General features: G+C 38.3%; 1 long non-coding RNA gene across 10 annotated transcripts in view; it reads right to left on the reverse strand.

Moving 5' to 3' along the window:
* Positions 1–25,501, reverse strand: part of LOC102164357 (uncharacterized) — a 652,820-nt gene that overhangs the window by 385,993 nt on the left and 241,326 nt on the right. The window contains exon 7 of one of the 10 annotated variants that reach the window (XR_014843628.1): positions 15,905–19,176. The exons of the other annotated variants lie outside the window; for them this stretch is intronic. This is a non-coding gene — a long non-coding RNA (uncharacterized LOC102164357). Of the gene's footprint in view, positions 1–15,904; positions 19,177–25,501 lie in introns of those variants that run through there. 10 annotated transcript variants of the gene reach the window in all.

Here is a 25,501-nt window from a genome sequence, read left to right on the forward strand (position 1 = left end):
AAATTCCTGAAATGGCTATTTACAGTTCCTGGAATAAAAGCTCAGAGTGCATCCATTCATCATCTGGTTCCTGGCTTCCCTTCAGCCTCATCTCCCAGCGCCACCCCCCCTTCTTCCCCGGGAGTTCTCCCCTTCAAGGCTAAGATTCCTTGAGCGCAGGAACCATGTCTTATTAGATTTTGGATCCCCACGCTTTATACAGTGTCCAATATGTTATAGTTCCTCAGGGAATATTTGTAAAATGATTACTTCAATTGCAGATGGCGGAGGGGGAATGAATGAAATGGCTTAGACCTGGAGGGGAATCCCTCTTGCGAGACGCAGCAAGAAGAGCTGCCTTGCCAGTTACAAGCTCTGGGATCTTGGGAAAATCACTTATAAAATGGATAGAACCACAGTATTAACCCCTTTACGGGGTTATTAGGACCTGGTGAGATAGTAGGTGTGAATATAAAGTGTAAACTTGAAAGAACTATACAGATACTGTTATTTTTATGATGATGATCGATAGATTTAATGTCACATTTATTTCCCAAAATCAAATTTAATCTCTACCAGATGCGACTGAATGGCAAGAAATTCAATTTCCACAGGTCCTCAGGATGAGTCACAGGTGCCAAGAGGCCTTCCCTGGTCGTCCTGTCTGAGGCGGGCCCTCTCATCTTTGGTGCCTACCCCTCCCTGCGAATATGCCTAAGGTCCAAGCTGGGAGGTCCCCATGAAGACTGGAGGCTCTGCACTTCCAGCTGACCTTGGACATGCAGTTTTGTCTCAGCTGGGAGCTCTGTCATCTGAAGGCCCAGCTGCCCAGATGGGCCACGAAGCTTTCCCTGCTGGGGGCCTGGCAGCACTGTGAGGAGCCAGAGTGCTATTCATGGCTCAAGAACCCACAGGCTTGCATCCACTGGCAGCCTTGGAAATGGTTCTCTCTTTCCCCAACTTGACCATCAGCTCCACCTCGCCAGTGTGCTTTCCCCCCATCTCTGAACAAGCATAGCACAGTCTCCTCCCAGGAAGTTCTCCAAGCAACATCTAAGACCCCAAGATAAGGGAACAGAAAGACCTGGGCACCTTCCTAAAGCCAAGAGAAGGACAAAGCAAACATTAACAACCCTGGAAATTGGTCTGCCATGTTATCATTATTAAAACAATAATCAGGATAAAGGAATAATAGGAAACCTACCATAATGCAGTTGACTGCAATTCCTGTGAAAGCTTTCTTTTAAATGACTCCTGAAACTATAGCTTAGGAATTTGAAAAGGACCCTTGAGAGGGTTCATCTAGTTCAAAACATAAAGAAACTCTTTCAATATCCTTGCCACACTTATCACAGTAGAAAAAATCCCCTCATGTGATTCTGGCTGGATGATTCTGTTCTTAAAATAGGCATGAAATTCACTGAAGAAATCTGTAGTCGTGGACTCTCACTGTTCAAAGGAAGGAAACTTTTGCTCCAGGAAAATGCACTTTTCTTTACCCCTCCACTATATTTAAGTGTGCTGTCCTAGCTATTCTCTAGAAGACTCCGTGATACTTCTCTGCTCTCAGTGAGTTGTGGGACCTTCATCAGTACCCCAAGAATTCTCAGTCAAGGTGTGGTATCTTTGACAGTAGAGGCCCCTGCTTGATGAATTAGTTAGCCAGTAGCTCCCTTGCCTTGGGACCTCATGCAAAGCCATGCCACCTGCTTTAGTGCGTAGAATTCCTCTCATCATGATGGATCACCACTTCTCTGACATCCAAGGTTTGCTGTTTGCTCTGGGTTCCAGGTGCTTTTGTTCCCATCTCACATCTCCCCATAGATACAGATAGGAAGTTGTAGAGTTCCCGTCGTGGCTCAGAGGAAACGAATCTGACTAGCATCCATGAGTATGCAGGTTCTATCCCTGGCCTCGCTCAGTGGGTTAAGGATCTAGCGTTGCTGTGAGCTGTGGTGTAGGTCACAGATGCAGCTCAGATCCCACATTGCCGTGGCTGTGGTGTAGGCTGGCGGCTACAGCTCTGCCTGACCCCTAGCCTGGGAACTTCCATATGCCTCCGGTGTGGCCCTAAAAAGACCAAAAAGAAAAAAAAATGAAAAAAGATAGGAAGTTGTGATGCATAAGTGAGTTTGGATGTCCTAGAACCAGCCCTTAACCAAGATATAAAGTAAAAGCTATGGACAGTTCCCTTCCCCACTGTCCAGTGTGTACACTGCTGCCATGGGGTCTCAGTCATGTGATCTTGGCCAAGACACAAACCAATCAGACTTTATATGCCTTATCTCAAAAACAGGAGAGTGGGAGTTCCCATCATGGCAGAGCAGGAACCAAGAGGTTGAAGGTTCAATCCCTGGCCTTGCTCACTGGGTTAAGGATCAGGCGTTGCTGTGAGCTGTGGTGTAGGTCATAGATGCGGCTCTGATCTGGCATTGTTGTGGCTCTGGCACAGGCCAGCAGCTACAGCGCCAATTGGACCCCTAGCCTGGGAACCTCCATTCACTGCAGGTGTGGCCCTAAAAAGACCAAAAAAAAAAAAAGTCAAAAACAGGAGAGTAACTGCACACAACTTAAAGCTAGATAGCTAGACCCAAAGACTGCAGAATCAACTCTGCACATGATAATGCTTGCAGAAATGTTATTGCAAAAGATTCCTTCCAGTTCTATAATCTAATATATCATTTATTAGGGAGTTGTGTTTTGCTCTGTTTGAGTCTCAGTTTTCTCTTGTGTAAAACAAACAGTAATAACCCCTGCTTGAGTCACAAGATTTATTGTAAGGAGGATCAGATAAAGTAAATATATTTTGAAAAGTACAACATTTAAACAATATATATTAGTTTCAGGTGTACAACATAGTAATTCAATATTTTTACAGGTTATACTTGATAGAAAATTATTTTAAAATACACCTTATTCCCTGTGCTATACATTACATCTTTGTAACTTATTTTATACTTGGTAGTTTGTACCTCCTAACCCCCTTCATCTATTTTGCTGTTCCTCCCATCTCCCTCTGCTGGTAACCACTAGTTTGTTACCTGTATCTGTGAGTCTGTATTTTGTTACAATTATCCATTTATTTTATTTTTAAATTCCACAGATAAATGAAAACATATAGTATTTGTCTTTGTCTGACTTATTTCACTGAGCATTATACTCTTCAGTTTCATTCATGTTGTTGCAAATGGCAAAATTTCATTATATTTTATGGCTGAGTAATATTCCTCTGTGTGTGTGAGAGAGAGATATTTTCTTTATCCATTCACCTAGTGATGAACATTCAGGTTGCTTCTATATCTTGGCTATAATGTTGCTATGACCACTGAGGTGCATATATCTTTTCAAATTAGTGTTTTTGTTTTCTTCAGATTAATACCCAGGATTGGAATTGCTGGATCATGTGGTAGTTCTATTAATTTTTTGAGGAGCTCCTATACAGTTTACCATAGTGGCTGTACCAAGGTCCCTTCTGTCCACAGCCTTGCCAATACTCGCTACATCTTGTCTTTTTGATGATAGGCATTCTGACAAGTGTCAGGTGACATTGTAGTTTCAATCTGCATTTCCTCAATGACTAGTAATGCTGAGATCTTTTCACATGCCTCTTGGCTACCTGTATATCTTCTTCGGAAACATACCTACTCAGGTCCACTGCTAGTTTCTTGGTTTTTAAAAAAATATTAAATTGTGTGAATTCTTTATATATATTTTGAATATTAACCCTTTATAAGATTTACAGTTTGTGAATATCTTCTTCTCTTCAGTAGGTTACCTTTTTAAGTTTGGTCTCCTTCACTGTGCAAAAGCTTTTAGTTTGATGTAGTCCCATCTGTTTATTGTTGCTCTTAATCTGATGCAGCCCGATTTGTTTATTTCTGCTTTTGTTGCCCTTGCCTGAGAAGAGAGTTTCAAAATAATATTGCTAAGACCAATGTCAAAGAGCATAGTAGCTATGTTTTATTCTAAGAGTTTTATGGTTTGGGGGGTTTACATTTAGTGGTTAATTCACTTTGAGTTTATTTTTGTAAATGGTGTGAGAAATATTCTAGTTTTATTCTAATACATGTAGCTATCCAACATCATTTATTGAAGAAACTGTCTTTTCCCTATTGTATATTCTTGCTGTTTTGTCACTGATTAATTTGCCATATATGTGTAATTTCATTTCTGAGATCTCTGTTCTGTTCCACTATCTATATGTCTGTTTCTATGCCAGTACCATACCTTTTTTATTACTGTAGATTTTAGTATAATCTAAAATCATGAATCCTGATGTCTCCAACTTTGTTCTTTTTTTCTCAAAACTGCTTTGGCTTTTGGGGTCTTTTGTGGTTCCAAACAAATGTTAAGACTATTCTGTCCTAATTCAGTGAAAAAGTTCATGGGTATTTTGATAAAAATTGCATTGAACTTCTGATTGTTTGGGGTAGTACTGACATTTTAACAACATGATGTATGATCCTTTTTATGTATTGTTGAGTTCTGTTTGCTAATATTTTACAAGGATTTTTGCAATTATGATCATCAGGAATAGTGGCCTATAATTTTCCTTTTTTGGTATCAGAATGATGTTGACCTAATGAAATAATTTTGGAAGTGTTACCTCCGCTTCAGTTTTTTTTTTTTTTGGAATAGTTTGAGAAGGATATATATTAGGTTTTTTAAATGTTTACTAGAATTCCCCTGTTAAACTGTCTGGTCCTGGACTTTCTTTTGGGGAATTCTCTTTTGATTACAGATCCAATTTCATTACTACTAATCAGTCTGCTCAGATTATCTATTTCTTCCTGATTTAATATTGGAAGATTGTGTATTTCAAGGAATTTATCCATTTCTTCTAGGTTATCCAATTTGTTGGCATAGAGCTGTTCAGAGTACTCTCTTAAGATTGCAGGTGAAAAACACAAAGTTTTGTCCAAACATAAGACATCACTTCGAATGACTAGAGGTCATTTTTAAGACCTGGTAAGCAAATGAAAGAGAAGAAACTAATCATAACTATTTTCATATAACTGGACTTCAACCTATTTTGTCTTATTTACAGAAATTATTTCTTGGTCAAAAGACTGTTATCCTGAATTATCAAACAAAATAGTTAAGTAACTTTAGACATCTCCATTAACCTCACATAATTTTAATTAAAACTAGAGAGAGAAGAAATGTCCCTAATTATTTCATTCTTTCCTTGGACCATAGGATGGTCTAAGATTTTCATCTATGAAAAGGAAATATTCATAGTCGATATCTTCTTACATCAATATATACACTCTGCCATAATTACTTCCTTTAACCTAAAATTTGGGTGCAAATTCGGGTGACATTCAAATCTGGACTATATTAAATACCTTTGGGTTTGATTGACTTGGATTTGTAAACAAATGACTTTCCTAAAAACATGAAGTCATATAAAATCTTTTACTATTAATGCCTTGTTCTCTTCTGACACCATAAATAAACCTCATTTCCCCTCAAGGATTAGTGAGAAAAGCACATTTTGAAAAATCCCTCTTTCTGCAAAGATATTAGGTAATTGCTGCCCGCTGCCTTGTGCTTGCTTCCCTTTAGCTCCTAATGGGGAAAGTAAACAATGTTTCAAGTCGAGCGTGTCTTGGAGTTGAGCATTTTAAGCAGACTTCTACTATCTTGGCATTTCTACAAGGTCTGTTACATGATTTACAGTGAAACTGGCTGTGGTGAGCAGCCTAATCTCTACCAATGCCAGGTAAAATCAGCCTTGCAACATTTTAGCATTGTCTACTATTGCTTCTGATCCACTCTCAGGTTTCCTTTCTAGCTTCCTATCATTTTTATTTGGCTACCCCAAGAGCCTCCTTAAACTAGCCTGAGCATTCTAATTTCTTTCCTTTCTTTCCTCTTTCAGTGTGCACTTATGGGATCTGCTGTGGGCAGTGCACTGAACCCATTTCTATGTGAAGTTCTAGAAGGACCAGGACAGATTGGCCCCCAAGTGGCTTGCAGTCACACAAAGCGATCCCAGTGCTCCTCCAAGGTTGAAATCGACAAGAGATACAAACTGTCAGATAGTATTTGCAGCATAGAAGACTTCTTGGAAGAGGCATCCCTTAGACTGAACAGTAAAAGATCAATATAAATTGGACCTACAGGCATAGAGGAAGGAACACCAGACAAAAGGAGTAGCGTGAGCAAAGGCAGTGAAAACTCCCCAGCATGTATGCAGCTTGGAGCAGTTCAAGCTGGCTAAATCATTAGGCACCTGAAGGGAAGTCGTGTAAATTAAGGTTAGAACAGTAGTTACCAGGTCATGAGTATTTGTGGTTAGTGTGGTGATCATTCTGTTTACTAACCAACTTAGAAATCTGTTCTCTCCCCTATTAAACTCTAGATTAAGCCTCTATGATAGGTGGAGGGAAGAAGGGAGAGGGGAAAGGAGTGAAAAAAACAAGTCATGGTCCCTGCCTTCAAGGAATTTAATGGAGAAAAGAGACATGCAGAGATCCTTATGGCACAATGGGTCCCATTATCCACTGTGGGTCTCCGAACTAGGGTGAGAACACAATGTTTGCAAATGTTAAAACCCATCCAATTTTTCTAAAATGAATTCACCCATCCCCAAAGAGGAGTACCACATGACATTTCTCCTGTGCATTTTGTTAGCAAGATCCCTTTCTTTTCTTTCTCTCTTAGGCCTATAGGTGCCAGATAGATAATGAAACCGTGTAAAGCAAATTATCAGATTTGAAATTAAATTGAAAATAGTTGAAATTAGATCGAAGTTGGTGGGGTTAATTTAATTTAATGGATTAAGTTGAAAATAAGGAGGCTCTGATGAATGGAAGATCTTGTCTAAAGGCTTTTCTTATTTTTTTCTTTTGAGATAGTTATAGATTCATACACAATTGTAAAAAATGATACAAGGATCCCATGTACACTTTGCTGAGATTTCCACAAAGGTAGCATGTTGAAAAGCTATAGTATCACATCACAGCCAGGATATTTTCATTGACATAGTCAGAATACAAAATATTTCCATCACCACAAGGACCCTTCATGGCACCCTTTTATAGCCACACCCACTTGCTGCTCCCATCCTTTCCTGAATGCCTGGCAATTCTTCATTTGTTCTCCATTTCCGTATTTTTTGTCATATCACAAATGTTACAGAAATAGAATCATGGCTTATGAACTTTAAGGACTAGATTTTTTCACTCTGGATCACTCTCTGGAGATTCATCCAGGTTATTGCATTTGTCAATGTTTTTGTTTCTTTTTACTGCTAGCTACTATTCCATGATACAGATGAACCATAGTTTGTTTAACCATTCATCCCTTTAAAGTATGAATAAAGCTGATATAAACATTTATGTACAGGTTTCTGTATGATTAAAATTTTCCATTTCTCTGGGAAAAGTTCCCAGGAGTGCAATTGCCAGGTTATACGTTTGTTGCATGGTTAAATTTTTAAGAAACTGCCCAACTATTTTCCGGAAAGTCTGTACCATTTCACACTTCTATCACTGTAGGAGTGATCCAGTTTCTCTGTAATCTTGTCAGCATTTTTTTTTTTAATTTTCCCACTGTACAGCAAGGGGGTCAGGTTATCCTTACATGTATACATTACAATTACAGTTTTTCCCCCACCCTTTCTTCTGTTGCAACATGAGTATCTATGTCACTATTTTTATTTTAGTCACTGTGGGAGGTAGGTAGTGATATCTCATTGTAGTTTTAATTCACATTTCCCTAATGGCAAATGATGTGGAGCATCTTTTAACATGCCCCTGTGCTATCTATATATCCTCTTTGGTAAATAGGTAAATGTCTCTTTATGTCTTTTACCTTTTTTGTCTTTGTTTTGTCTGTTTAGGGCTGCACCCACAGCATATGGAGGGTCCCAGGCAAGGGGTCAAATCGGAGCTGTAGCTGGTGGCCTACACCACAGGGACAGCAACGGGGGATCCAAGCTGTGTCTGTGACTTACACCACAGCTCACAGCAATACCAGATCCTTGACCCACTGAGCAAAGCCAAGGATCGACCTGTGTCCTCACAAATGTTAGACAGATTTGTTTCCACTGAGCCTGATGGACACTCCGTCTTTTGCTCTTTTTCTGATTGAATTATTTGGGTTTTGTTTGTTATTGAGTTTTGAGATTTTTAGAGTATATTCTATATACTAGTTCTTTGTCAGAAATGTGCTTTTAAATTATGTCCAACCAGTTTTAGCTTACCTTTTAGCCTCCTTTTACAGAATCTTTCATAGAGCACAAGTTTTTGTTTTGATGAAGTTCAATTTATCCAATTTAGCTTTTTTAAGGACCATGCTTTTGATGTCAACCCTAAGAACTTTTTGCCTAGATCTATTTCCCAGAGATTTTCTCCTATATTGTTTTCAAGATTATTGGAGGCTTATATTTTACATTTAAGTCTTCTTGAGCTAATACTTGTAAAAAATGTGAGATCTAGGGTGAGGTTTATTTTTTTAAGCCTCAATATCTATTTTCTCTGGCACCATTTGCTTTTGCATCCTTGTCAAAATTACTTGGAAATATCTATATGAGTCTATTCCTGGGTCTAAATTTTACTCTGTGTATTGATGTGTTTATTCCACTGCTAATAGCACACAGTCTTGATTGTTGTAACTATATAAGTCTTGGGACTGGGTAGACTGATTCCCCTCCCCCACTATTATTCTTATTTTCAAAGACTATAAGCTATATTGGTCACTTTTGCTTTCCATAAAATTTTGGAATAATCTTTTCTACAGCTTCAAAATATCATGCTGGCATTTTGAATTGCATTAAAAATGTATGTCAATTTGAAGAAAACTGGCATCTTTAGTATGTTAGGTCTTCCATGAACATACTATATCTCTATTTATTTAGAACTTCTTTTTTTTTAAGGATGACCATTTTTAATGAACAATTTTTTTATGGGAAAATACCACAGTTATCCCCATTGAAGCTAAAAATGAATCCAGATTTCCCCTTTTACAGTTATTACCCATGTTTTCTTATATCAAGTAATAGAATAATATAATAAGGATAAATATGATATAAAATATTTGAAGAAAGAGATTTGAAGGAAAAGTCATTAAGATCATAATCATTATCTATCTAGCAAATCCAAAAATGTTACCTGAAAATCCATCATATTAAAATATAAAGTTCAGTCCAATTCCAATAAAATTAAGTTTAAAAAGATTAAACTTAAAAATATTTTTCAGTATATTTCTTGAATACTAGCCATAATTATTTATAAAATAGAATGCAGAAATAATATTTTCATAAACTCAACTAAATTACTAAATATATGAAAATAAAGGAAAATGTGAAAGATCTATGTGATGAAAACATAGGAATTACTGAAGAATATCAAAGACCTAAATAAATACTGATATTTTCTAGTTCCCTTGGAGAATGAGTCAATGTAGTCAAGAGATCAATTCTTTTCCTAATTATTTAGACATTTCACATGTTGTCAGTCAAAACATTAGGAGCTTCTGTGACTTCTGTAATTATCCTTTTTTTCCCTTTTTTTTAATTTATTTTTTGTTATTTCCCCCAACACACTTTTTTTTTTTTCCCCACTGTGCAGCATGGGGACCCAGTTACACTTCTTTTATTTCTTTCATCAATTTTTTTTAACTTTTCATTCTATAAGTCCTGTTCGTGTTTTACTAAATTTACTCCTAAGTAATTCTAGCAGTTGTAAAAGGTATTTTAATTTCAGTGTCCACAGTTGCTACCATATGTTTATCCTGTATTCTATCACCTTAATAAACGTAGTTAGTTGTAAGAGTTCTTTGGCAGATTTCTCTCGATTTTCTACATAGACAATCACATTATCTGCAAATAGAGAGAGACAGTATCACTTCTTCTACCCAATTTGTATGACTTTTATTTACTTTTCTTGTCTTATTCCACTAGCCAGAACTCCCAGTTCCCTCTTGAATAATAGTGGTAAGAATGGACATCCTTGCCTTTTTCCTCATCTGAGGAGCAAAGCACTCAGTCTTTCATCATTAATATAATGTTAGCTGTAGGTTTTCGTACATGTTCTTTATGTACAAAAACACTTTATGAATGAGTGTATTTATTTTTTAACATTGTATATATCAAATAAAATCCATCTGCAGGATATTTTCAGCCTTCAGGTCTGCATCTTGCAACTCTTACAATGAGTCTGTCCAAATCACGATTTTTTTTTCCAGCCATTTCAAAATAAGAGATAAAGATGGAATGAAAAAAGCTACTAACTGCAGAGGAAACTAATAATATTCATCATCCTTCCTAAATCACCATAGTTTTATCCTTCATGTTTATTGAAGTTTCACACAGTTGACTGTACCGTCTATGTTCAAATAGCAGTATCTTCCTACTTGTCATTTCTTGCCAATCCCAGCAATACCATTCTCTTACATTAAATGAAATCATAGGGAAAAACACAGATTTTGATTCTTTTCCTACTTAGTACCTTTCTCACACTTCCTTGGCCTTGTGCTGTCAAAAGACTGAAAGCTTAGCCAAGACTTCAGTAAGCTGGAGTCACTTTCCAGCTTGGTTGCCACTTTCCACAAGAGCTCCAAGTTGAAATGCTTAAACTCAATTAATAAAGAAATTAAATATAAGAAATCTTAGCTGAGAAGAGACTAAATTGAGAAAGACTTTAAAAAAATGGTGTAAATTAGAAATGAGAAGGAGCTAAACCACTAAGAAAAAGAGAACCACTAAGAAAAGAAAAGATAGTTTATGGAATGATTACTCATTCTTTAAGTATGTTTTCTGAATGAAACCACCTTAAAATAAAGGCATCTGAAAATACAAAAGAACTGTCTCAGAACTGAAATCCTATGAAAACAGAAAATAAGAGGCAAATTCTTAACTTAGGTCATCTTTATCAGTTTGATTAAATATCTATGTTTTATTCTTGAGCTTCAGTTATGGAATCCAGCTAAACAATTGGACAAGACAACAATGTTCCTCTCACTATCACCATATTTTAGGGAATTTGCCATCCATTTAGGGACTCATTTGCTCCAACACTTCCCTTCAAGGACATGGATTTGCCCTTTACTTCTGTAAATAGAAAAGAATGGTTACCCTTGACCACCTCTCAACATTAGATTTAGCCATCACTTAAGTGAGTACTATTATCCAGCCACACAACATTTTAATCTTTCCCATTACAGCATCTAATTATAATAAAGTCATTCTGAACTACATTTTAAACTCTGTATGCTGAGGTAAGTAAGCTCTGTCAATTTATCCTAACGTCTTTCAAAAATTTCTGTCCTAAGTGGTACAGACTGAGTAATTCTTCTGATCTCATAGGGCCATGGGCCTTGGTAATGCCATGTCCATTTCAGTTCGATTAACTTCGAATGAAGGAGAGAGTTCTGCTTTGGATACTTGGCAATGTAACCATAAACAGAAGACTAATCTTTCAATAATAGAAGTTTAAGAAAACAAGAGGTGACTGGAACTCTGTTGTAATGAAATTGCCCGTGCATGGCAGTTTCAGGAAGGTTTTTTTTTTTCTTCTGGGAGAGTCGAGAGAGCCACACTGCCTCTACCCAGTGAAGGTAATTGAGTGAATGATTTCACTTGTTTCTTCTTTGACTGAATTAGGTCGTCGCCATCTGTGGAGTGTGCTAAATACCTTAGGGGAAGAGGGCTGTTTTCTCATGTCATTTATGTAATGGCTGTGTTGTCACTTGCCACCTCTGAGCAAAATCAATGTGCAGCAGAAGTTGGGCCAGGTTTCCCAAAGCCGAAGTAAAGTAGGGAATTGGGGTAATTGTTCAGTTAAATTGAGCACATTTTTAAAAAGCAACACTTTCCTTCAAATTACTCAAATGCTTCAGGGAACATTTGTAATTGCCCTGGCCTAACACTTTTCTTCAGCTGTTGACGTCTGGCCACCAAGCCTCTTGCTGGAGCCACAACCAAATATAAATAGGTGAGGAGTTTTCAGGGGGACATATTCTCTTCAAATACTGGAAAGATGCTCAGGAATGAGAAGGATTTGACTGTTGTGCATGAAACTGAAAAAGAGAACAAGGAAGACACTTGCCAAGATCCACCAACAACGCAGTAAGCTCGACTGAAGGAGGATCTCCAAGTTTTCCAATGATAAAATGGCCTTCCTCAAGAAGCATTAAGTTTTCTGTAGCTGGAAATGTTCAAGGAAAGGAATGAATCAGTATTTCTTAAAATGTGGATTACAACTCACTAAAGAGTTATGAAATCATTTAGAGAGTTGTAACCAGCTGTAATGAAATGAAATGGGATAGGATGGAACAGAAGAGAACAGAATTTTAAAAATAGGGCATTACAATATAAATTAGTATTGTTTTGTGAAACTTTAATCTTAATTATGTGTGTGTGCACCAGGTCACAACGCAAAATGCATTTTTAGAATGGGATACAGTCTAAAAAGTTGAAAAACAGTCTTAGACATCTAGTTGAGTAGATATAATTGGAGAGTGATTGAACTACATGATTATTAAGACCTACCTTAAAACAGAAAAGTCACTTAAAATGGTCACAATATCCATAAGATAAAAAGAAATCAGTTTTCCAAAAATATGTAACTATTTATAATCCCGAACCTAGAAAAAAATTCTCCCATGAATCCTGATAGAGAAGATACTATATAAAGTATATATATTTTCTGATATCTAAATATCTTTTTTATTACACTATAGTTGATTTACAATGTTTCTTCAATTTCTATTGTACAGAAAAGTGACCCAATCATGCAGAGTTCCCTGTGCCATATAGTAGAGCCCCATTGCCCATCCATTCCAAATCTAAGAGTTTACATCCAAAAACCCCAAACTGCCCGTCCATCCCACTCCCGCCCCCCCTCCCTGCTAAGAATCACAAGTCTGCTCTCCTTGGCTGTAATCTGTTTCTGTTTTGTAGATAGGATCATCTGTGCCATATTTTAGATTCCACAAATAAGTGATATCATATGGTATTTGTCTTTTTCTTTCTGGCTTACCTCACTTAACTATGAGAATCTCTAATCCCATCCATGTTGCTGCAAATGGCATTAGTTTACCTTTTTATGGATGAGTAGTATTCCATTGTATATATGTATCACATCTTAATCCATTCATCTGTCAGTGGACATTTAGTTTGTTTCTATACCTTGGCTGCTGTGAATACTGCTGTGATGAACAGAGGGGTTCATGTATCTTTTTCAATGAAAGTTTTATCTAGATATATGCCCAGGAGTGGGACTGCTGGATCATATGGCAGTTCTATATTTAGTTTTCTGAGGTACCTCCATAATATTTTCCATAGAGGTTGTACCAATTTACATTCCCACCAATAGTGAAGGAGAGTACCTTTTATCCACACCCTCTCCAGTATTTGTTATTTGTTGACTTAACGATGGCCATTCTGACTGGTGGGAGGTGGTACCTCATTGAAGTTTTGATTTGCATTTCTCTAATAATTAGTGATGTTGAGCATTTTTTCATTGCCTATTGGCCATCTGTATGTCTTCTTTGGATATTTGTCTATATTTAGGTCTTCTACCTATTTTTTAATTGAGTTGTTTGGTTTTGTCTTTGTTGAATTATATGGGTTGTTTATATATTTTGGAGATTAGTCCCTTATCATTGCACCATTTGAAAAGATTTTCTCCCATTCTGTGGGTTGGCTTTTCATTTTATTAATTGTTTCCTTTGCTGTGCAAGAGCTTTTGAGTTTGATTAGGTCCATTGGTTTATTTGTGTCTTTATTGTCATTATTCTAGGAGGTGGATCAAACAAGATGTTGCTGTGATTTATGTCAAAGAGTGTGCTGCCTGTGTTTTCCTCTAGGAGTTTACAGTATCTGGCCTTATATTTAGGTCTTTAATTCATTTTGAGTTTACTTTTGTGTATGGTGCTACACAGTATTCTATTTTTCATTCTTTTGCATGCAGATTTCCAGTTTTCCCAGCACCATTTATTGAAGAAACTTTCTTTCACTGTATATTCTTGCCTCTTTTATCATAGATAGTTGACCATAGATGTCTGGGTTTATTTCTGGGCTTTCTATCCTGTTCCATTGATCTATTTTTCTGGTTTAGTGCCAGTATCATATTGTTCTGCTAACTGTAGCTTTGTAGTATTGTCTAAAGTCAGAAAGCTTGAGTCCTCCATTTTCATTTTTCTTTTTCAATATTGTTTTGGCTATTTAGGGTTTCTTGTGTTTCCATACAAATTTTAAAATATTCTCCTCTATTTCTGTGAAGATTTCCCTTGTTAATTTGATACAGATTGCACCGAACCTGTAGATTGCCTTGGGCAGTATAGTCATTTTGACAATATTGATTCTTCCAATCCAAGAACATGGTATATCTTTCCGTCTGTTTGTGTTGTCTTTGATTTCTTTCTTTGTCTTTTGGTTTTCAGAGAATAGGTCTTTTGTCTCTTTAGGTAGGTTTATTCCTACATATTTTATTTTTTGATATGATAGTGAATGGGATGGTTTCTCTGATTTCTCCTTATGATCTTTCATTGTTAGTATATAGAAATGCAATTGATTTCTGTGTATTAATTTTGTAGCCTACAACTTTGCCAAATTCACAAAAAACAAAAGTCTAGGGCCTGATGGCTACACAAGCAAATTCTATCAAACCTTCAGAGAAGAGTTAACACCTATTCTTCTGAAATGCTTTCCAAAAATAGCAGAGGAAGGAACACTCCCAAGCTCATTCTATGAGGTTACCATTATCCTAATACCAAAACCAGACAAGGATAATACAAAAAGAGAAAATTACAGACCGAAAAAATCCTCAACAAAATATTAGCAAACTGAATTCAAATATATATTAAAAGGATCATATACCATGATCAAGTGGGATTTATCATAGGGCTGCAAGGATTCTTCAATACCACAAATTAATCAGTGTAACAAACCACATCAACAAACTGAAAAATAAAAACCATATGATTATCTCAATAGACGCAAAAAAGGATTTTGACAAATTCAACACCTATTTCTTTAAAAACTCTCCAGAGAGTGGGCATAGAGGGAACCTATTTGACATAATAAAAAACGCAGATGAAAAACCCACAGCTAACATCATTCTTAATGGTGAAAAGCTGAAAACATTTCCACTAAGATCAGGAACAAGATGAGGATGTCCACTTTCACCACTATTATTCATCATAGTTTTGGAAGTCCTAGCCACAGCAATCAGAGAAGAAAAAGGAATAAAATAAATCCAAATTGGAAAAGAAGAAATAAAACTGTCACTGTTTGTAGATGACATGATACTATACCTAGAAAACCCTAAAGATAGCACCAGAAACCTCTTATAAAGTATATTTTTAAAATACCTTTACTGACAAGTTTCATGGGGACTTTTTAAATGATGTCCCCAAATATGAGCATCACATCAAAGAAAAGATCAGAAATCAGGTCTAAAGAAAGTTGACGCTGATACAGTCCATTAAAAGTGTTTCAGATGATTGGCTTTATTGAAAGGCAGCTTTCATGAGCTTGAATGTGCTCGTCTCCTACATAGTTTAGTTTGTATCATCAGGGCAAATATATTAAATGACCAGAAGACAAAGAACAACTGCTTCTCTGCCTGTTCTAGGAAAGTCTAAATGGCTTTCAGTTTAAAGCTTTGAACACATCAAATTACATTGTTAGTTGTTTGGAAGGGTTTTTCTAATTCTCACCTCCATCGTATACAAAGTGAGTTCTTCAAGGCTACAATAGGGACATGACTTATTTTACTCTTTCCAGCCAGCATGCTACACAGAATATAGTAGGTGTTAAGTAAATACTTAATGAATAAATGGAAAGGCTTACAATAATATCAAAGAGAATGAAATCATGTGACTTGCGGCAATATGGATAGACCTAGAGATTATCATAACTGAGTGAAGTAAATCAGACGAACATCATGTGATATCACTTATACAAGGAATCTAAAATTTGATACAAATGAATTTATTTACAAAATAGAAACAGTCTCACAGATGTAGAAAACAAACCTATGGTTACAAAAAAGGGAAGGGTGGTGGGGAGGGAAGGACTGAGAATGGCATATACACACTATCGTATATGGAATGGATGATCAATGGGGACCTGCTGTACAGCACAGGGAAATCTATTCAATACTCTGTGATACCACACATGGGAATGAACATGTATATATGTATAACTGAATCACTTTGCTGTATAGCATAAATTAATACCGCATTGTACATCAACTATACATTAATATGAATTTAAAAAATAAAATTAAAAATTAAAAAATAAACAAAGAGAACACAACCATCTGGAAGGTTGGATAGAAGGACAGGGGGTGACAAGGAGAGAAAAAGGAATTGAGTTCAGGAAGTTTTAGGTTCAGTAAAGCAAGAGGTTCCTCTGGCAACTCAAGGAGGGCAAGCTCAACTAAGAAAAAAGAAGTATCTTTGGTTCCAGATCCTCTTCTCTGAGATCTCAATAGAGACATCAAGGAGATATAAACTCCAAAGAATCATCTCCTGGTCTAGACTCAGTATCATTCTATGTACTTGTAAACATTTTTGTGCACTTTAGCAATTTCTATTGCTCTTAAACAACTAATATGAGAATATGTTTCCATCTAGAGAATTCAGGAGGGATTTGGGGAGGAAGAGGTATGGGAAGAAAGGACAGGAGAGGAGAGGGAATTTGTCTATTAGGGAAGGGCAAAAGCTCCCTCAAGGTGGTGGCAGGGAAGGTTTTGCTGCCCCAGCAAGAAGAATATTTCTCAGTTTTGTAAACTAGCCAGCTCTCTGTGCCCCTTTAAGGCATTAAAATCAAATCTGTTCCATTGAGAGAGTGGTGCCTATTTATTAGAAAACAGTACTCAGAACCAGACTTTTGACTTTTTCATTTTTGGCCATACCACACAGTCTCACTGTAGCCTTGGCAATTTTTTCCTCTCAACATCTTGAGGACTCTCTTGACACATCTGTGAAATGTATACAAGTGTCAGAGTGTGTGAAGGAAAGATGACATCAAACTGCAAGTGGGAACCATGGTTCCAGTGGAGAAGCGGTCAAAGCATTAATAAGCATTAGATTCCAGTGACGATCCCAGGCTCCATCCCATCAAGGGATGAGTGTTTGAAAATCACAGCAGAGTCCATTAGAATCCAGGTGGTTACAAAATAGAATAGTAGCATACACACCCATGCAGTAGAGCTCCAGGCAAGATACAAAACCAGGTTAACATAAAAATGTAAAACCTATACCAAGTACATAAAGATACCAGAATTTAAGATTCTTGGTGTCCACCTATAGCTGTCATGTTTCTGCCTTTCGGAGCAATAGGATTTTTTAAATTTAGAACTAGAAGGACACTCAAAGATCATGAAGTCCAGTCTTCCTGCCAAAGTAGGAATCCTCCGCCACAACCTCCTTGCAGGTAGGGGTTTCTATTGTGGCTCAGCAGGTTCTTAAAGTCCAACATAGTGTCCGTGAAGATGCAGGTGTGGTCCCTGGACTCGCTCTATGGGTTAAGGATCCAGCATTGCCACAGCTGCAGGGTAGGTAAAAAATGCAGCTTGGATGCAGTGTTGCTGCGGCTGTGGCATAGGCTGGCAGCTGCAGTTGCAATCGGACCCCAGCCTGGGAAATTCCATATGCCACAGGTGCAACCATAAAAAGAAAAAAAAAAAAAAAAGAACAAGTAAAGACGAACTGACCTGAAAGTGCAATAGGATTTCATGTATTTACTCTCCCATCAGACAACAATCTTTCTGGGCAGTGTGTCCTTTTCGTAAGCACAGTCTCTCAGAACAAAGGGTTGGAGGAAATTGTGGTGCTGTTGCTTAACATGATTGGCTCTTCTGGGATTATATTTCTTAATATAATCATTTGTATTTGACTTAGTTTGAGTACCAATGCTTTAGTGCTCTGGGGGAAATACAGAAAAGGATCTCCTGATTTAATCCATGGGAATCGCATATGTTACGGACAACAATGTGCCTCTCGTAGAAAAACACTTGTAACCTGGATTAACAGTAAAAGAGTCAGCCCGGAGAAAGTAAGTAGCCAAAAGACATCTACATGGGCCTTGGTCTGTGTTTGAAAAGACATTCCCAAATCAGAAAATTCCAACTGAGCAATTTCATTTTCAGAACGTACTGAATCTTCCTCCAACAAAGACGGATCTAGTATTCATTAAAGTGCCCCAGAATTTGAGGGAATTCTAACCCTATTCGATTTTCTCAGTGAGATAGATTTGTTCTGTACGGGTCAAAAGCCCCATGGATAGATCCTGAGAATTACAGAGGCAAGCTAGCGGAGCCCAGCCTGGACACTGGTCATTTATGGAATGAATGTTGACAATAGAGAGATTCCATAAAAATGTTTTGATAAGAAATAATAGCAATACTAAAAATAAAAGGAGAATTTTGAAAAACAGGGGAGCTGATGTATGGGCACCTTCAATACCGCAAGTATAAATGTCATAAAACCATATATATAAGCCATCTAGCAATCCATTAACCAGTTATAGAATCAAGGTTCCCAGAGCAAACAATATGTAGTCTCCCCAAGGGTAGTAGGGATCTCAGTTCCTGGTTTCTTGCCTGAAAAACCAATGGGGGAGAAAGGTAAGGAGAGATGATAAAGGTACCTTCAGATTCCAATACAGAGAACGGAAGCTTGCTCTGACTTACAGGAGGTTTTAGCTTGCAGAAACCAGTCCATCAAGGTGCAGCTTCTCCCTTACAACTCATTTTCCTACAGGGTCAGAATAGGAAGGCCACTCAGGATTTTTTTTGTAATCCCAAATTTTATCTACAAATACAAACTGGCCAGCTAGCAGCAAGTGGCTTGCAGGGACTCCTTTTGGAATAATGATGAAGTTCAAAAGGTTAATCAAGTTCTTAACATTTTAAAAGGGAAATTTTCTTTCCCAGATGGCTTAACAGGTGACTCCTATAAATTACACAGTACATTACAGCGGGCATCCGCTAGCTCAGTTATAGTTGAGAGTCTGTCAACATTTCCATTATAAAGCCCTATTTTCAGAGTTTATAACTCAACCATAAAACTCTGCTCCAAGCTGGGCCTTGGCTTTCTAGTCAAATTCTCTGCTCGGCGGCAAACTCGTTTTTTTCTTTCTTTCTTCTCCTTCTCCATCTTCTCCATCTCCAACCTCTCCTGTCTGCTCCCACTGTCACCTCCTCCTCCTTTTCCTCCTCCTCCTCTTTCTTCTTCCTATGGTGAAAATGTTTGTTTTTTAAAGAAAACATTGCTCTAGATTAACTAAATTACAAGTGGACTTGCACATGCAGAATCTTTCAGCCACTTCCCCCAGAAGCATATGTTTTTAAGTGTTCAGGTATTGAGGTTGTTTTCAGAAACTATTTAGAATTCAAGATTTTTCTAATTAAGGCCTGTGTCCTTGGAATCATAAAGAAGATGTGTAAGCCACTAGTATTTTTGAAGTGGGTACATTTCAGGAGAGGGGATTTTATCTTAGAAACATTTCACCTTATTTCTTGAGTTCCCAATGTCCGTATTTAATCCCATCCCCTAAAGGTAACAGCAACCGCACACATCCTGTTACTTCATTGAGGCATTGGCGCTTTGGAGAACACAGAATCCGCACAGCAACTTCCAGATGGTGGGGATGTGTGTGTTTACAGGCCACCAGGGTGGAGAGAGAGACAACACACAAAATACGAAGTGACAAAGAAGGTGCGTAAGTGACGAGCAGAGGCCTGCGTTCCAAGTCTGGTCGGTCACAGCCTGGGGAGTTTTTATGGCCTATTCAAGGCTGCAGTGCAGACTAAACAAAGTTCCCTTTACTTTCACCATGACATCCTCAAAGGCCAGGCCAGAGGGTGGGGAAGATGAGCGCGCACAGCCAGCTCTGCTCAAAAAGTGAGGTTGCTGCTTCCCTGGGAAAGCCCTGCTGCTGACCTTGGAGCCTCATCTCCAGGCCCCTCCAAACCCTATATCAGACGGATGCCAAATGCATGGGAATTTCTCTGCAAATGCAGGGGTGGAGGGAGTCCCCAAGATAGGTTGCAACAAGCAAAGATGCAGCAGGTCACAGTGGTACTTGGCCAATTTTCCCCCTAAGCCCAGGCCAAGAAGGATTCATCTGAAAGCGCTTCAAAGGGAGAGTGGTCTTTCTCATCACACCAGCATCTGTCCTGATGCCAACTCAGTTGCTCTAAGGCTAAGCATCGCCTCCCACCTGAGGGGACATGGCTCTGGGGGTAAAGGGTCATTACCCTCCCTCGTTATCCAGAGAGAGAGACCTATCGGCCTCCTCCTACATCAGGAGACTGCAGCTGTTGGCCTGTCCAGGGAGCAGCATTTTGGCTTGAGAAATGTTCCTACGCAAGGTGCTAAGATTTATCTCCTGAGCTCACCCCAGGCACATCTGTTGAGGAACCTCACTCACATATCCTATTCTCCCAGCCGATGGCCTTCTCATATGTTTTTCATCTATTTTTTGTTAACATACTTGCTCATTAGCAAAGGTATTTGGCTTGGAGGGAAACTGTGCCCCTTTACAGCTCATCTTTTCCTCCTCTTGAGTCCTGGAGTCATGTCATAGTATTTGAATTTGTGATATACCTCACCATCATTTCCATAGCAATGGAAACAGCAGCCGTTGTGAAAACAGGATTCGCGATTCGCTGCGAGAAAAGAACCGAAAAGAACTTCAGAGAAGAGCAAGGCCAGCCTCCTGTCATAGACAGGTACGCCGCTAAGCAGACCAAGGGCTGCTTTCCATCAGCACACTCTGCTTGCTTGAACAGCTCACCTCTCCTGGCTGTTTTGTAACTAGACGTCTGATCACGTCACCCCTGCACAAACTGGCCAAGAGCTTCAGATGGCAGGGACCTGTGTCGTGTCCATCATTTTCCCTCTAGCATTTTACCCAGTGTCTGAGAATCGCAGATCCTGCACTGAGGTTGTTGAATAATGAAGATGCTGTACGTTGCGCTTATAATCGCCTCCACAACCAAGGTTTGTTCCCAATGCATCTAAGTATCTTTTGCTATAATTTAAATCTACTGAAATTCTGACTCTGTGTGAAAGAAATTATTCAAAAGATATCCATGAAGTGATTAATCAGTGTAATGCCTCAGACAAGCCGTTGATTCACCACCTCATTCCTTAATTGTCCTGCTTAAAAGTCTGCAAATTCTTTATCTTCATAACAATCCACTTTCTGCTCGAACAATGTACTCTCTTTCTCTTTGAGGTTTTAAATTCAAATTGGAACTCAAAGCACTGAGGATTCTGAAAGCTTCAGTTCTAGCCTTGCCGTCGCTGGCTAGTGACCCTCTCTGAGACAGGCAACAGCCCTGAGCCTCCGTTTCCTCATCCGTAAAATCCCTGCCTACTTCACAAGGGCCATTGTGAGGAAAATATAATCAATATATGTGAAAGCCTTTGAAATTCTTAGCTGTACACAAGTGGCAATTATGAGTGTTGCTAAAATTATTCAGGTAGAGTGTCCTTATTGCTGCACACAGCAGACTGCTTGCCAACCCTGTGGTTACCAGTTCAGAATGATGATGGTTTTCAGTCATGGTCTTTATTTGTTTAAAAAAAACAAAAAACAAAAAACTAGGGCCAGACAGTAGTTAAAGCGGTGAAAAACAGATTCTACTCAGGAACAACTGCAAGAGAGGAAAAGAGACTGTAGTATAGAACTGGGCTCAACTCCCACTATGACAAGAACAAGTGGGGATTTATAAGCCCAGGAAAGGACAGGAGGGGTGATGGATGGAAAATTCCTGAGAGAAGACATGGAAGGTGAGGGCAACTCTGGCTTCAATGATCTAACCTGATCCTCGCTGAAGGCAGGCTAGGCCAGGGTGATCAGATACCGAAGGTGGGGGTTTCCCTCTGAATGACTTAGCAGGATTGTTGATAAAACTGGCCTATGCAGGCCCAGGAAGGACAGGGATTAGGGCTGGGGACTGGGCCCAAGACTGAGGCCTAGGAGAACAGGGCTCAGAGGAGCCTGAGTCAAATCTGGTCATGGGGAGAGTCACATTACTTGGTAACACTCAGCTTCAGGTCTCCATTTTTGGCCATCCTTCTGCCTCTTCTCACACACACACACACATACCCCTTGTTACTATAACTGTTTCCTGGGCCCTAGTTTAGGCAACACATGTCACCCAGAGAGCCAACCATGAACTGAAATTTCAGAATTTGAATGACATTTGAAGTGCCGTAAGCAAGTTGGAATTCAGCCCTCCATCTCTTTGTAAATGAAACATGTAGATATGTAGTCTTAATTTACAGACTGAGAAGTCGACATTTCAAACTTAATTTTCCTTAAAGCAGAAGCCACCTGGAGCACATTTTTTTTTAATCCCTAAAGGTAATGTGTTGGGGTTTTTTCTTGTAATGAACTTTCTTCTTTTCCACTCTTTTTTTAGGGACGCACCTGCAGCATATGGAAGTTCCCAGGCTAGGGGTCTAATCGGAGCTCTAGATGCCAGCCTACGCCACAGCCATGGCAACACCAGATACAAACCACGTCTGTGACCTACACCACAGCTCACGGCAACACCAGGTCCTTAATCCACTGAGTGAGGCCAGGGATCGAACCCGCAACCTCACGGTTCCTAGTTGGATTAGTTTCCACTGCACCACAACGGCAATTCCCATTTTCCACCCTTTTATTATTATTTCCTCCAACCCAGCAAAACGGCAACTGATGAGATACAAACTGAATTTTTTATTTGCTGACCCCAGTATTTCATTGACAATTCCATGGCACTCTAGAGTCTTTATTATCTGAATAGAGCCTCTGGATTTTCCTGTAGACCTGGGCCCATAGGTATTCCCAGTGTGTGTCTAAGAGCCCTGGAGTTGGCCGTTCATCAGCCTGATTGAGGCAGATACACTGACAATCACTGTTTTGGCCAAATGGCCATGTACTGTCAGCACTACCAATTTCAAACTTTTAGCCTAAGAAGCCCTGTAAGACTTTGCCCATTTTCTTCCTGCACCTCCTCTGCCCCTTCTATCAAAGAAGCATCTGTTTTTCTTCTTTTGCCATCATGTAGGGATTAGGTTGTGAGGAATTTGTTTTCTCAGTCCTCCTCTTTTTACCTTACATATCCTAAATCATCCTTCTGCGTCCTCTAATTTGGTCTCTTTTTATGCTTTAGTTTCCCTGATATTTCCCTTCATAAGTGAACAAGGCCTGCACATTCCTCCCTCAGGTTTTTGTTGAGATCTGGGATTCTGCCTTTTGCTGAACCTCCCTACCCTCTTTCACAATGTCTGATTGAATCAACAGCAGTGATAATAGCTATGAGACCTTGCTGTGGGCTGAAGGTCTGGTGTTGTTTTTAATCCTGACAACCCACAGAATAAGTGTTATTATCTCCATTTTACAAAGAAGGAGCAGGAAGCCCAGAGGCAATAAATGAACTGATCAAGGTCACACCTACAGCTGGAGAGATTAAGGAAACTGCTTTTTGACTCCAATTTCCATGTTCTTTCTACTAATCAAAATCAACTTGCTATTCCATTTGTCTCCCTTTATTCCGCATTTCCATTCTTTGTCCCATATTTCCCTTCTCTTAATTCACTACCAATCTTCAATCAGCCATAGAAATGTTCAACACATTAACTTCCCTTGTCTTTCTTTTTATCCTACTCTCATCTTCACTGCACCACTCCCTAATCCCTTTCTTTATTTCCTTCCATAGGCTCCTCCAGATTTACTCTTCCTTAAGGAAGCAACTGGGCAAACAAAATGAAATCTGGAGCAAATAGAGAGCACATCAAGGTTTTGGGAAGACTGAGGCTTATATATTTTGAGAGATATCTTTAAAGGAAATAGTACAAAATTGTTAATATAAAATTATGCAGACATATAAGTATTTAGAATGAGAAAAGAAATTACAACAAACTATAAAGCTAAGAACAACAAACTGTAAGCCACGAAAAAAATTACAAAATTCAGAAATTCAAAGTATTTTTATAATGAAAATGGACACACTTGTATAATACTTTTGTCCTACATCTTTTGGCTGTTCGTTTGATTGTCTCTTAATATGACAAAAATATTGTAATACTATTTTCTATGCAGAAATTTTTTCAACTCAAAAACTTAAATTCCTCTAGAATAATTGTTCAAGATTTATTTTTCATATTTAATAGCTTAAAATAATTTATTTGGGCTTCATAACTATTGGGTAATGATATGCTAAAATGCTATTCAATATGTTGGAACACATGTTGCATAAAATGCTACATAAACCTATTGTTTATAGTACAGCTTCAGCTTGGGAACTACAAATATAGAAAGTGTGATAAATTCTATTTCATGTGGTTCTCATTCATAAAAAGAAACGACTGTATAGTCTTATAATCGCATGTACTATGTTAAGGAATATAATTTCAAGAGAGAAAACTTCCATATTGTTTAAGCATTAATGAGAATTAAATCTGTTGCTTACAATTTTGCACATCTACACTGTGAAAGAATTTTCAGTTGCTTCTAGCTGTCCACATTCTAAACTGTTCCTCCTCCATAGGCTTCTCACGTTGGGTACTGCTGTGCACTATGTATATATGACTTTCCTCTTGCAATTTCATGTTAAAATACTGGGAGAGTCATTTCAGTGAGTAGTAGATATATTTCTATTGTTATTTCTACATGGGGTGGCTAGAAAAACAGTTCATGAAATAGATTACAAGCTATAAATATATCTTACAAAACCCAAACTAAGTGAACCTTAACTCTCAATTTCCACTTAGGTGGAACCTCAAAATGTCCACAGTCCCTCCGTTACCATCTAGTATGAGAAGAATAATACAGGGAAATTCAGAGTGGAAATAGGGAGTCTCTCAACCAATTGCAGTTAAAATATCTTACTTTTGTGAATTTTACAAAGACTGTGACCATATAAACACACTTATCAGCCTCTTCTCAGAGACTTGGATGTGACCTGTGCAAGCAAGAGAGAATCTGAAACATAGATTTTATTCCCTTCTAGGTGAATCTGCCTCTGATAGTTAGTCACCAAACCAGCTTCCCTAAACTATCTTCCAGACATTGTAGAATGAAAGGCATGCCCAACAAAAACAAAGGCGGGGTTATCTAGGAAAACAAATGTTTTGATAGAATTAAATCTTATTCACGAAATTAGCAAATCCAGTAGATTTTGGAGTCCTTGATTGTAAACCATGTTATTGTGTCTTTTCATCTGTAACTAAATACCCATATAAGAGAGTAAGCGCTCAATACAAGTTTTGTGAATGAATGAATGAGTACATGAGTCAATGAATGCTATTAAAAAGCGATGTTTGTAAATATGTCTTTGGTGTAAAATAGAGTGTCAGTTAGGAAAGATAGAGAGCCACATTTGCAATGGCTGAGGCTGCAATGTCTGCCTCATGCCTGTCAAATAAGTTGTAATTCAAATGATGGTGGTTTCAGCAGAGACTGTTGTCTGACAGTGAACAACAGTCTCTGTCCAAATAAAAATGTTTTTAAGTATTCCTGGATGGGAATCCAATATGGAAATGGATTTGAAATAAACAT

This window comes from Sus scrofa, chromosome 4 (assembly GCF_054392235.1).
Source record: "Sus scrofa isolate SSC_HxYL_T2T_F1_AM1 chromosome 4, Sscrofa_HxYL_maternal_Yorkshire_Landrace_v2.0, whole genome shotgun sequence".
NCBI lineage: Eukaryota > Metazoa > Chordata > Mammalia > Artiodactyla > Suidae > Sus > Sus scrofa.